The sequence below is a fragment of the Cebus imitator genome, unplaced genomic scaffold (genome assembly GCF_001604975.1).
Source record: "Cebus imitator isolate Cc_AM_T3 unplaced genomic scaffold, Cebus_imitator-1.0 Scaffold83, whole genome shotgun sequence".
Lineage (NCBI taxonomy): Eukaryota > Metazoa > Chordata > Mammalia > Primates > Cebidae > Cebus > Cebus imitator.
The window spans coordinates 769766-781242 of NW_016107398.1; the positions used below are offsets into that span (position 1 = coordinate 769766).

General features: G+C 39.9%; 1 long non-coding RNA gene across 1 annotated transcript; it reads left to right on the forward strand.

Moving 5' to 3' along the window:
• Positions 1 to 5537: 5537 nt before the first annotated feature.
• LOC119472055 lies at positions 5538 to 9635 on the forward strand. Its single transcript, XR_005201164.1, has 3 exons — positions 5538 to 5658; positions 8142 to 8286; positions 8870 to 9635. It is a non-coding gene; the product is annotated as an uncharacterized LOC119472055 (long non-coding RNA).
• The last annotated feature ends 1842 nt before the right edge of the window (positions 9636 to 11477 follow it).

An 11477-nucleotide genomic window follows, 5' to 3' on the forward strand; every position in this document is an offset into this window, starting at 1 on the left:
TTTGCCCACTTTTTAATGGGGTTGTTTTTTTCTTGTAAATTTGTTTAAGTTTTTTGTAGATTCTGAATATTAGCCTTTTGTCAGATGGATAGATTGCAAAAATTTTCTCCCATTCTGTAATTTATAGATTCAATGCTACCCCCATCAAGCTACCATTGACTTTCTTCACAGAATTGGAAAAAACTATTTTAAATTTCACATGAAACCAAAAAAGAGTCCACATAGCCAAGACAATCCTTAGCAAAAAGAACAAAGCTGAAGGCATCACACTACCTGACTTCAAACTATACTACAAGGCTACAGTAACAAAGGCAGCATGGTACTGGTTCCAAAACAGATATATAGATCAATGGAACAGAACAGAGGCAGCAGAAATAACACCACACATCTACAACCATCTGACCTTTGACAAACCTAATGAAAACAAACAATGGGGAAAGAATTCCCCATTCAATAAATGTTGTTGGGAAAACTGGCTAGCCATATGCAGAAAGCTAAAATTGGATCCCTTCCTTACACCTTATACAAAAATTAACTCAAGATAGATTAAAGACTTAAATATAAGACCTAAAACCATAAAAACCCTAGAAGGAAACCTAGGCAATACCATTCAGGTTATAGGCATGGGCAAAGACTTCATGACTAAAACACTAGAATTGTTAGCATCTTAGTTCACTGCTGACTAGCAGAGCTCCTCATCTCATAGTAATCCTGGATACCATTTCAATTGCCTTTAAAAAATAGCAAATTTATTAAGATATATTTCACATCCCCTCTAATTTACTCATTTTAAATGTAAAATTCAATGACTTTCAGTGTATTCACAAAACTGGGCAACCATCACCACAAATTTTAGAACATTTGCATCATTCCAGAAAGAATACCCATTAACAGTCACTCCTCAATTTCCCCATTCCCTTTCCCTTCAACCCTAGACAACCACTAATCCACTTCTGTGTCTATGGATTTGTCTATTCCGGACACTTCATGTAAATAAAATCATATATTATGTCATTTTTTTGTGACTTGCTTCTTTTCCTTAGCACAGTGTTTTCACAGCTTACCCATGTTGCAGTGTGATTAACATTTCATTCCTTTTTATTGCTAATACCCCATTTTTGTTGGGCATTATTACTATTGTCAGTTAATGGACATTTAGGTCACTTCCACTTCTTTTGACTGTTATGAATAATGCTGCACAAATTTTTGTGTGGACATGTGTTCTCATGTTTCATATGGAATAGACTTGCTGGGTTATATTGTTTCAACTGGTTTTCAATGTTGAACAAGGACATCCCCAGATTTTACAACTGATGAACACAGGGAAAGGTATTGATTAATGTTGCCCCCATGGAATTAGAGAAGAGTAAATTTTGTTGCCAACATTACTACATAATTCTTTTTCTCAAAACAAAAATCTGGGTAACAACCTATCACTTATAGAAGAAAAATCAATCAGTCAGCAACTGTGTCCATTGATTATCTAAGGAAGCCTCTATGTTGTTCAGATGTACAAATCACACAAACAAGGTATTTAATGTCAAAAGTCAAACTGTAGCAAGACACTTTCACCTCTTTTGTGTTATATTAATTGTTTAATTGCTAGCTAGAATGCTACAATTTTCAGAGAATACACAGACTGTAATATAGAGAGTGCTTGCCATTATTTTGACATTAATGTTGCACCTTATCTGTTTGTTTAAGAGACAATTTATTTCAACACTGAGCGTCTAGAATTTGTTTAGTGCAGGAGGTAAAAATATCACAAAGACATGTTTACTTTCTTTACAAAGCCCACAGCCCAGTGATGAGGATGAGACTGAATGAGCTCACCAGTCACTAATATCAGACATGCATTAGTGCATGGCTGCTCAGATGAAGGACACAGCACCATCAGTTGGAGACATGGAAAGAGACCCCCAAGGAAAAAGTGGCATTTGATATGTGTGTTGGCAGATGAGTAAGATTTTGATATGCAAATGTATGCGGAGAGAACATTGCAAACTGAAAGAAAATACATGAATAAAGGCAGATAAGCAAAGCAAAGGGTCTATGTGGGTAGTTCAGATTTCAATTCCCTCAATACGGCCTACTAGCCATAATACTTACTTGAATATTTACCCGTAATTTACCTGAATTCTCCAACTTCTTGTTTCCTTATTTTTAAAATGGGCAAAATAATATCATCATATGCTGTGAGGATTAAACAATAATACATTTTAAATGTTTATTACAATATTTAAGACATAGTAAATGCTCAATAAAAGTTAGTTTCAAGGTAATTGGTTGTAATATAGGTAGATGTAAGAGAGTAGAAAGTAGGTTGGACCCATATTGCAGAAAACTTTGATGTGGGATGAGAAGTTGGAACTTCCATTGCAAGCAGTAAGGAAATGTGGAGATTTTAGAGTCAGAAAGCGATCTCATTAGAGCTCCACTGGGCAGGAGCATATAGAATGGGATAAAATTGGATGAGTCATCAGATGCCATGGAATTAGTCCTAGGGAAAGGTAATAAGGACCTGAGATAAGGCAGGAAGTATAGAAATTAAAATGAGGAGTCACTACAAAAGGCTTTATAAAGGTGGGCTATGCAGAATATAGCAACTGCTTACATTTTTAGAGGCAAAAGAGAAGGCAAACTTCAAGCCTGCATAGCTGGAAGCACAATAATGTCATTAGCCAGGAAGAATGAGCTAACAGGAAAGATAATGAGATAATACTTTGGCTCTGAAGAGGCTGAGGTACCTGTGAGGCATCTGTGTGAAGGTATCTGGCAGACAGAAAGGACAATAGAGCACAGAACAAGAGTTCTGACTAGAAACTCTGTATTCACCCTCCAAGAACTATTGGTGGAAGCGAGGGGTGGGTGACACAGATCCTCACAGGAGCGTCGAGATTGCTATAAAGAGGAAGAGAAACAGGAACTCCCAAGTGCATGAGGCCAGTCCTGCGTGTCTAACGAGGTTACCAAGAGGAAAGCCCTTCATAAACCGTCAAGTACTGCAGTGACTCAAGCTGATGAAAAGCAGAAGATTGAACAGCTGTTGTGGAGAAGGCCACAGGGAGCCCTTTCCTGAACCAACAGTACCACTGTGATTTTTTGATAGTTCTCATAAACAGTCAAATGGATTAGTCACACTGCTAGTCCCTTGGGTAGGATGTGATGGCAAAGGAGTCATGAAGCCAAGCTTTTTTGACAAGAACATTTGCTCCTGAATACTTCAAATAACTTGCTGGTTATTCCAATGTTCTCGATTATGTCAACTGCTTTTTGAGTCTGTACATTCAGCCATTTATATAAATTAAGTAATGATCCCTGGGGACTTTGATGGCAAAGCACTGGTAAGGGAATCAATGGTGCCATCTACTGTCCTTTTCTCTGATAGAAACAACTTCAGGAATAAACTCCTTTTCTCCCATCACACATTTTGCATCAGGTCTTTTAAAGTATAAAGAGTTCCACATTTTAAAGTTTGTAACCAGTCAAAGGATGGTCAGTAGCACTGGCCCCTTAAGTGCTAGCAAAATCTTTCTTGATGTCTCCCCACATGGTTTTTGGGAGGTCAGAACCTGAGGCCCAGAAGTCAGGGACCATAAGAGAAGGAGGTCACAAGGCACCAAGCTTTCCAGGAGTCAGCACCTGACACTTGTAATTCCAGTGTTTTCCCCCAAGGGCCTTAAGGCTTCATTCCTTTATCTCCAATTTTCAGATAAGGACTAAGAAAAGTTAACTGAGGTCAAATGCTAGTAAGTGGCTGAACTAGAAGCTGAATCTTGATTTGCCTGACTCCTGTGTTTTTTCTACTAAATAACTTCTTTCTGTCAGATTTGTGACAATTCTTGCAGACATTTACCATCACAGTTCCGAGCATCTGTCCGCAGACTCCAGCTAGTGGGGAAGCTGCACTTCATGGCATTGGATCTTTTATTTTTCTTTCTTAAACCATTTAGCACTTCACCATTTATGCTAAATTCATCATTCCATATATTTTTCTGGATGCATTTTATTTTCAAATGCCTCTATGATTGAATTAAAGAAATCGACTCCTATTTCAGTGCAACTGTTTTTTCTATACTACTCTTAGATGAATATGTGACAAGAGAAGGGTTAAAATCAATTTCATGTCAGTGAGCAGATACATCATTATTAGTACTTTTTAAGTACTTTTATATAACTTTGCTTTTTTTAGAAATGATGTTCTGCTCTGTTGCCTAGGCTGGAGTGCTGTGGCATGATCATGACTCACTGCATCCTCAAACTCCTGGGCTCAAGAGAGTCTCCGGCCTCAGCCTCCTGAGTTGTTAGAATTACAGTCATGAGCCACTGTGCCCAGCTCTATATAAATTATTATAGAATATTATTTCATAATCAAAATTGCAAACATAAAACAATTTGAAAGTGTTTAGCAACAATAAAGCTCCATTCTAGAAATGTAAAAATTACTAAAAGTTGTACATTTCAGTTATTCATGGATAACAGAAATATAACAGCCATTTTGTATAAAATATATGATAAATCAGAGTAAACTAAGAATTTATGTATAAATTAATAGTTTTCATGCTTTCCCCAAACAATATGCTGAAAAGCTCTCACTTGCCCTAGGGAAGTACATATACATGTCTTAGTGAGGTCTGCAGTTTTGCTAAAATAAATCACTACTTGCCAACATTAAGGGGAAACAGTAATTTATAGGACTGCAGTGAATACAGATTTTTAAAATTATGGTCTGTCCTAGGGGAAAACTACCCCTGTACAAATGTATTTACAAGAAAATAGTTGGAAATGTTTGGAAGCCTGGGCACTGTGGCATAATATTTTATTACCATCATTATTTGCCTAAGTTAAGGTGCTTATCAGATTTGATCTCAGCCCTAAGAAAATTTAAAGTAGTAAAATAGCATTCAGAGAAGACCTACATCATTACAGCAATATCCCTGATTCTTCAGATTTGGAGAGCTCTGAAGTTTTTTGAGCTCTTTATCACACTGCCTCTCCAATGAGGTTCCTTGCCTAGAATAAATAAGAAATTAAAATATACCAATTTATAAGTCATTTGACAAGAATAATTTGTAATTTAGGTTGGACCTAAGGATGAGCTATGATGGTTTTATTGAGAAGATTAAAACTAGTGTCCAGTCTCTGCGCGGAATTTTCTTCCCTCTAGCCAGACCACATTTGAAAACTTTTCCTTTTATGGCTTCAGTTAAAGAGAGAGTTGACCTCTACACAAACTCTCATGCGCACACATAGAGTTGTGTGGGGTTTTTCTTTTCTATCACCCCCCATCCTTTCATATTTTAGACAACCTAGGCCCAGGGTCCCCCATGTTCATCCCTTTCCTGCTGAGACCCAGGTCTTTTTGGAGCAGACTCCTTCCTTAGATTAATCCCATTGTCTGACTTTTCAACATCCCACAAAGGGCTGCTATGTCCTAATAGTTAAACAAACAAACAAAGAGAAAACACACACGGTCACATGGATTTGAGCCACTTCAAGTTCATGTTCTTGGACTTCTCCCTTCCGCTTACCCTAGAGCTGTCCCACGGGATGCCCTTGGCAGCGTTCTCTTTCATGCTCTTCAAAGGCTCCCCCTTCCTCAGACCCAACCACCTCCCTTCATCCCTATTCTCAACAGATGACCTCCCCACTCACAAGGTAATCTACTCCTCACCCACCTTCGTTCCTTTTTTTTTTTTTCTTTCCTTTCATTCCAGGGGACAAGGCTACTTCTATCACCTTCCTCGGGAATCTTGTTCCAGTAACTATTATCTCTCTGGTATGAATGTTCTATCTCTCCTTGATTGATTCTTTCCCTTAGCAGACACAGACTCTCCCGGATTCCCTGCCACCTCCCTGGTCCATATCTGGGGCTGACCACCTATTAATGTAGGTGGTCTCAGGTTGTTTTCAAAGCTCTCTTCTTTCATTACTCTTTATACTTTTCTTTGGTATTCCCAAATATATTGTGTAACAGTCAGGAGATGGAACCATACCAGTTATGTAATCCCAGCACTTTGGGAGGCCGAGGGGGGTGGATCACGAGGTCAAGAGATCGAGACCATCCTGGTCAACATGGTGAAACCCCGTCTCTACTAAAAATACAAAAAATTAGCTGGGCATGGTGGTGCGTGCCTGTAATCCCAGCTACTCAGGAGGCTGAGGCAGGAGAATTGCTTGAACCCAGGAGGCGGAGGTTGCAGTGAGCCGAGGTCGTGCCATTGCACTCCAGCCTGGGTAACAAGAGTGAAACTTCGTCTCAAAAAAAAAAAAAAAAATTCATATGAAGATTTGTTAATTAGGCATAAAGTTGTTAACCAAGCAACCCAAAGAGTGAGAAGAAAACTCTGAGATATGGCAGAAGTAGCCCCTGCAGGAAGCAACTCCACCTCTAGGGTTGAAAGGACAAAGGAAGAGGCTGTAATTATTAAAACTAGAATGCAGAAAAGAGACTGCCTAGGGTGGGACACAAACCTTGGAAGAGGGGATGTAGTTGGTCACTGCTAGTGTCTCTAGGCAAGGGTAAGAGGAAGCTGGTTTTGCAAGTGTTAGAAAAACTACACACCGGCCCCAACAGCTGTTACTGGAATGATGAGCAACTGCTGGATGGAAGCAGTAAGGCTGTGGGGAGATTCACACCCCTGTCCTCCCTCCAGCCCTGCAGCTTCCCTCTATTGGCAGGGCCTAAGAAAAAGCCACTGGTCAAGCAGAAATGTGGTTTGCAGAGTCCTAGCTCCAGCATCAGAAAGCAAGTATGGAGAGTACATTTGGAGGAAAAGATAAAAATGAGCACAACTCCATAGCCTCAAATATCACTGGGAGGGGCCGGGCACAGTGGTTCATGCCTAATTAATCCCAGCACTTTGGGAGGCCAAGGCAGGTGGATCATTTGAGATCAGGCGTTCAAGACCAGCCTGGCCAACATGGTGAAACCCTGTCTCTACTAAAAATACAAAAATTAGCCAGGCATGTAATCCCAGCTACTCGGGATGACAGAGAGAGACTCTGTCTCAAAAATAAATAAATGAATAAAACCACTGGAGGATTCAACAACCTATTTCCCTAACACAAGTTTCTCTCTTGAGCCCCAGGTCTCTCCCTTGAGTCCCCACCCCCCTTCATGTTGGGCTTCTTGGGGCTATTCCTGAGTGGTTAGGAGTGAGAGCTCTAAGCCAGACTCTATGTTCAATTTCCAGCACTTCATCTTGCTGTCTGTGTGACCTTGGGAAACTTATTTAGCCATGCCATCCTCAACCCTGCATATGTAAACCAGGGCTTATAATACTACCTTCTGATAGGTGGTTATGAAGATTAAATGAGATACGCAAAAGCCCAATCCCAGTTTTCAGTCATTCTTTTCAAAACATCTCACATAATTCTCTGGCTATTGGTACATGTAGATTATTAAAACCAGGGTGCAAATTGATAGTGTACTGCTTTAGAAAAACAGTAATCTTCTGCTAAACCCTCAGCCACATTTATTTTAGAAGGGCCAGGTCCAGATGGATACTATCATTGACTTGATTCTACAATTATTTGGGGATGGGCTCAAGTCTTGCATTTTTTTAGGTACTAGGGCATTTGACTCTCTTTGGGAAAAAGTGAATTATTTGCCAGCCCTAAGATCCTCTGACTGGTGTTAAAGTGCATTTAGTGGGAATGTCATTAACTTTTTCATGGGAAAGATGGAATTGGCCGGCGCCCTGTTTCTCCCTTCCAGTTTTTTTGTGGTCCTGGATGTGTCTAGAGAGGGAAATCCAATGAAGTGTGAGGTCAGGCAGTCCAAGCTCTTCCCCAAGGTGCAGTCAGCCAGCAGGACTTGGTCCTACCTTAAGGCAAACACTACTTCTAAACATTTATTTATGCTTTTGAACCCAAGGTCCAATGGGAACATAAAACAAATGATTCCAAAACAGATTACCCCCCACTGATTTCTTCTACCACACACAGAGAAAAGGAAAACCATGTACAAGCCAATAGCAGGGAACTTCTCCAGAGAGCTTCTGACCACCATGTATGAAGCCCTCAAATACAGCTATGGGGAGAGCAATGCTGGGGAAGGCACATGGACAGAATGAAGGCACAGGTATGTTTTTTGTTTTAATTTTCTTTTCACTAGACCTATCCTTGACTTTTCACAGATTTCCCAGCTGAAGAATCAAGATTGATGATAACACAGGAGAAAAATGTTCCACTGTGGCCAGTTTGTGTTCCTCCAGAGAGTCACTTGCACACACGTGGATGGGCGGCCAGGAGACCTGGTTGACCCCTGAAGCAGCTGGGAGGGTCAGGCTACTCCCTGGGAGCTGGGATGGAGTGACCTCTGTCTTTTGGTTCTCTGGGAGGATACAGCTCCCACTGGCCCTGGTCCCACAGCGGACTGTCACCTCAGATGGCTTCACTGAGGCAGAATGAGTTACTGGTAACAGTCAAGCTCTACGATGTCCTACTGTGTCCCCCTTTGAGAGCACCAAGACTCTGACACTCCTACTGCTGGGCTGTGAAAATGACTAAGAAAAATGTAGTAGGGATAGCTTTTTAAAAAGCATGACAAGTTTTTTAGCCTTGCTCAAAAAATATCTTTTCTTAAGGAAAAAAAGCAAGAGGGGCTGAGGGTGGGCATGGGGGTGGGAGGGAGCTAAAATACTGTGTATGGGAAGTTGCCTTCAAAGGAATACAGGACTGCAGGGTGACTCATGTTCCCTGGAAATTGTTTACGTTCTAATACCAAACCTATAGAATCATAAAACCAGGCTGTATGCAAGCATTTTGCACGTGTTCGTCATCATTGTTACATGTCACAAGTATATTACTTTCATAACTAAGGTATAATCAAGTTGTCTTTACTTTTTATTCTTCCACACTGCAGCGCCCCCTGCCTGACATGTAGAAGGATAATCAACATGCTGGTCCTGCATGAAAGGAAGCTATCATAAACTATTAATGAGAGATGTTTCAGCCATCTTAAAATTGGTGAGAGATACAATTTTCATTTTGTAAATTAGAGTCAGCTTGCAGTTATTCACTGTAAAGAAATAAAGGAAGAAAAGCTTATGGGCTTACGTAGTTGGCTTTTGAACATATTTTATATTAAATATATTTGAGTGTATTTATTTCTACTTTTGAACATAGTTTTCATCTAGGATTATGGAAAGCCAAGCCACTTCCTACAAACTAGACAAAGTACATTGACGTCATACCTTTTAAAAAAACCTGAAAAACAAAACCAAACAAAACCAAGAACACTCTGTTTAAATGAAATTGCTCAGAAGCCCAATATGTAAAATGAGTATAAATGGAGCAGCTCTGGTGCAAGCAGAGATTGCAGGCCTTGAGCCAAGCCCTCTTGGCTGTCATGTCCACCTCATAGTGACACCAAAGGTGCTCTCGGAGACAGCAGTTTACATAGGCAAATGAGCACACACAAAGATGTTCACCATCATTAGGCATTAGGGAAATTCAAATGAAAACCACAATGAGACATCACTGCACACCTATCAAAATAGCTAAAATAAAAAAGGGTGATGATACAAATACTGGCAAAGATAGGGAGAAACCAAGTCACACATGCACTACCAGTGGGAATGTAAAGTGACACAGCCACTCTGGAAAACAGTTTGACAGTTTCTTAAAAAAACTAAACAGGAGCTGGACGCAGTGGCTCAGGCCTGTAATCCCAGCACTTTGGGAGGCCAAGGTGGGCAGATCACCTGAGGTCAGGAGATTGAGACCAGCCTGGCCAACATGGGGAAACCCCATCTCTACTAAAAATACAAAAATTGGCCAGGTGTGGTGGCACGTATCTGTAATACCAGCTACTCGGAACGCTGAGGCAAGAGAATCTCTTAAACCCAGGAGGCAGAGGTTGCAATGGGCCAAGACTGCACCACTGCACACCAGCCTGGGCAATAGAGTGAGACTCCGTCTCAAAAAAACAAAAAAAAACTAAACACATAACTATTATGCAACCAAACAACTGCACTCCTGGGCATTAATCCCAGAGAAGTGACAACTTCTGTTCATACAAAAACCTGTACACTAGTGTTCATATGAGCTCTATTTGTAATAACCTCCAAATGGAAACAACCTAGATGTCTTTCAACAGACGAATAGGTTAAACTGTGGTACATCTATATGATAGAATACTACTCAGCAATACAAATAAGCCAATTATTAACACATTGAACCTGGGTGAATCTCCAGAGGATTACACCATGTGAATAAAGCTCATACCAAAATGTTGCATACTGTATTATTCTGTTTATACAACATTCTTTAAATGACAAATTATAGAAATGGACAAAAGATTCATGTTTGCCAGGGGTTAAGAATGTGAAAAGGGAAGTGGAAATGGCTTTAAAGGGCATGAAGGATTGTGTTGGTGATGAAATGACCTGTATTTTGTCTGTATCTATGTAAATATTCTGGATGTAACAGTGTACCATTGTTTTGCAAAACATTGCTATTGGGAAAATGGGGTTAAAAGTACATGGGATCTCTTTATTATTTCTTACAACTGCATGGGAGTCAAAAACTTTCTCAGAATAAAAAAATCAATAAATTTTTTTAATCATAAAAAAGATGATCTCTCCAAATCCTGTGTTCTGCTATGACTTGAATGTCACTTGTTTCACCCTGTTCAGACTGATTCACGCATCACTCTAGAGATGGCAGTATGCCCTTCAGACAAAGGTCAGGTTCTAGGGGAAGCTTTCCCTCCTTCTAATCCAGTAAAAAGCACTTATTTAACATCATGAATCAACAAAGTATCCAGTGCTGGAAATGAACCTACTGTTTTTTTCCTTTAAGTTCATGCCTTCTCTGCACTAGGTGGTATTTAAGTGAAGGCAGAAAATGCAAGAAAGAAATAATATCAGTGAGAGATGATTAGTTAGTTGGATCATGGCATGTACCTACCTCACTTCAAAAAGGGATTTAGAATATGTTATTTTTAAAATACGTGTTCTATACTGTGGTAGGCTGAGTGGTAGTCCTCCAAAGAGGTCCATGATTTAATCCTCAGAACATGTGAATATGTTACCTTGCAGGGTAAAAGGAATTTTGCAGATGTGACTAGTTAAGGATCTTGAGATGAGAGGTTAACCTGTGCTATGCAGTTGGGCCTAATATAATCTCTGAACAGAGAGAAGAGAAGACAATTTGTTAAGGAAAGCAGAGGCTGGAATGATAATGGCCATAGCCAAAGAATACTGCCAGCTGCTGGAAGCTGGGAAAGGCAAGGAATATTCCCTCTGTAGACTTCAGAAGGAATCAGCCCTGCTGACACCTTGATTTTAGCCCTATGAGGTTCATTTCTGATTTCTGACCTCCAAGGTTGTAAGAGAAGAATATGTGTTGTCTTAAATCACTAAGTTTGTGGTAATTTGTTACAATGTCAACAATAAATTCACTGAAGGAGAAGAAAATAAAGAGGGAAAATATGGTAAAGCAATAGCTTAGTCTTTCATGTGTTTAAT